The following is a 3,093-nucleotide window of genomic DNA, read 5'->3' on the forward strand; positions in this document are numbered from 1 at the left end:
ATCTCTCAACCTAGGCACTATTGACATTTGGGGCTCGATACTACTTTGTTGAGGAGAGTAGCCGTCTGTGCATTGAAGGATGTTTAGCAGTATCCCTGGCCTCTGTGCACCAGACTCCAGTAAAACACCTCATTTTCCAAGTCGTGACAACCAAAAAATGCCAGGCGTGGTCAAATATCTCCTTGGGGAATGTTTGCCCCCAGTGGAGAACAACTGTTCTAGGCTCATGAGCACAAGTGAATGCACACCCCAGATTCCAGGTTAGTTTGTCCAGTAGCCTTCCTTTTCTAGATCACCTCTGAAGCAAGCTCTCCTCATAAAAACTAGCAATTCTATTCTATCACGGGGCTGAGAAGGAACACGTGGCTCTCTCCTAGCCCCTGAGTCTGGCTGAATTAGACAAAATACCACTCTTGATGTTATACACTCTTTGTTATACACTCTGTGCTATGCACTCTTTGCGTGAATAACACTAATCAAAATAAGTCAGAGAAAGACAGATACCATATGATTTCACTCATGCGTGGAATTTAAGAAACAAAGCAGACGAACAAAGGAAAAAAGACCGAAAAACAGACTCTGAACTACAGAGAACAGATGGTTACAGATGCGGGGGTGAGGGGTGAAATAAACGAAGGGTGAGCACCGAGTAATGCAGACAAGTGTTGAATCACTCTGTTGTACACCTGAAATTAATGTAACACTGTATGTTAACTGTAATAAAATTAAAATTAAAAATAAAATGTTATACCAAGTTTTTTATGGTAAAAAAAAGTTTTTCTCTCTGCTACCTTAAAGAAAATTCCAATCAGATTTTATTATTATTGCTATTACTCTTATTATTTTTTTAAGTAGGCTCCACACCCTTGAACCCACAACTGGGAAAGCCAGAGTCACATAATCTACCGACTGAGCCACGTGCCCCATTACTATTACTATTATTCCAGGTCTCTCTCAGATAGAAGGGATGAAGGCAGAGGAAGGGGAGGAAGAGAGGTTATCAGTTTATCCCACAGTATCTTGCTAGACAATGGGAGGGTTATGTAGATTCATAGATCTGTCTAACACCTGAACCCAGAAGATGGGGTAATAAGTTGATGGAAACAGGAAGAGAAGTCACTCAGGGGGAGCCCCAGAGCTGTGATCTCATTCCTGTCCTGCTGGACGTAACTATTAACGAGTTGAAAAAAAGACGCTGTTGGCGTGAGACAGCAAGCTAGGCAGGCGAGAAGAAGGTTCCAAACATCTCTCCAGGCAGCAATGCTGTACGGACTCTGAATGGTAAGTAGATCGTTCTACATTAGATCTCAAAAACCAAGCACACAGATAGAGAGGAGGGGAGAGTGGCTTCCCACTTGGTGCTGTGAGAGCCCAACCTCTGTGCCATGTTGAGGAGGAGGTTGGCTTAAACACCACAGTCTTATCCCGAGTCAGAGCAGAATGACCCACTGTGCAGAGGAAGGAGGAGGCTTCCCGGGATTCACCCCCAATTTCTGCCTTGAGCTTGTCAAGTTAGAAACGACACTGAAGGAGGACCTGACAGCCACCTACCTGCTGCAGGAGACAGATTTCCTGAGGACGTCAGTCAAGGCCCTTCCATCCCCGTGCCCCGGCCACATTCCCACACCTCCTCATTCTCCTCCCCCTTCAAACCAGTTCTTCTCTTTCAGAGTTAAGGGCCTGAAGTTTGAGGGGAAAGTTGGTGGCTCGCTGTACCTTGGGAAATGGATTGGCGTTTCTCAAAGTCAAGGAGCCACTCCGAAGTGATGCAGCCTAAATCAATGCTTCTCAAACTATCTGTAGTAAGGGACTATTATGTTTAATTTTTTAAAAATGTTTATCAATTTTTGATAGAGAGAACACAAGTGGGGGAGGAGAAGAGAGAGAGACAGAAAGACAAAACCTGAAGCAGGCTCCAGGCTCTGAGCTGTCAGCACAGAGCCTGATGCAGGGCTCGAACCCACAGACGGTGAGATCGTGACCTGAGCCGAAGTCGGATGCCCAACCATTGCAAAGGTACAATGTAGGAAGAGACTAGTCACAAATATCAGCAAGGACCATGTGACCATTGCAGAGACAATGATTGTAATAGTTATGAATATTTCTTCCTTATTTTAACATAGATGTTTCCAGGGGTGCCTGGGTGGCTCAGTCGGTTGAGTTTCCGACTTCGGCTCAGGTCACGATCTCACGGCTCATGAGTTCAAGCCCCGCGTTGGGCTCTGTGCTGATAGCTCAGAGCCTGGAGCCTGCTTCTGATTCTGTGTCTCCCTCTCTCTCTGCCCCTAACCCACTAGCATACTGTCTCTGTCTCTCTCAAAAATAAATAAACATTAAAAAAATTAATATAGATGTTTCCATATATGTTAACCAGATATTTTTGTTTTTCTTTTACATCCCTTTATCATCTAATACAAGATGTATTAGTAATACTTAACTTTATATCTCAGGATTTAAATTATAAGATATCAAAGGAAGAATGTGAACCAGCTTGGAAAAGAATGAACATCACTCAAGGACAAAAATGGAACTTTGCAATTCTCTTCTGGGGAAACAGCGTTTTTTTTGTTTTGTTTTTTTTTTTTTTAGTTGTATGGGGGATAGTTGTATGATGCTATGCAGAAGTAGGACTTTAACATTGTCTTTCTTCGGAGATTAAGTATACTTTAAGGAGATATATATGTATGCTAAGTTGACTAGGGGTGAATTTTAATGGCTTTGCAATGAGTCAACTTGGCGAGACTGAGCTACATTTCCCAGAATTCATTGTCTTATTTCCAGTTAGGGTCAGTCACAAGGGAGATTCTCGGGGAATCTGGAGGCTGGAAGGGAAGCAGTCAGTGGCCATTTTGTGGTTCTCACCTTGCCAATTTGCTGACTTACCTCGTTGATATGAAGCAGCAGCTGGGCCTGCAAGTGCCCTACCTTCCCCGATCCTCCCTCAGCCTGACTCCTAGGTCAGGTGTATGTGTTTAGCTCTGTGATAAAGAGCCCCGCTTCTGCTGGATACCCTCATCACCAAGGTCAGAGGCAACAAGAACTGTCATAGGTTATAGCCCTTCCCCACGGAGTTCCAGCTCAAGCTTGTGGGTT

Source organism: Panthera tigris, chromosome X, assembly GCF_018350195.1.
Source record: "Panthera tigris isolate Pti1 chromosome X, P.tigris_Pti1_mat1.1, whole genome shotgun sequence".
In the NCBI taxonomy this organism is placed as follows: Eukaryota; Metazoa; Chordata; class Mammalia; order Carnivora; family Felidae; genus Panthera; species Panthera tigris.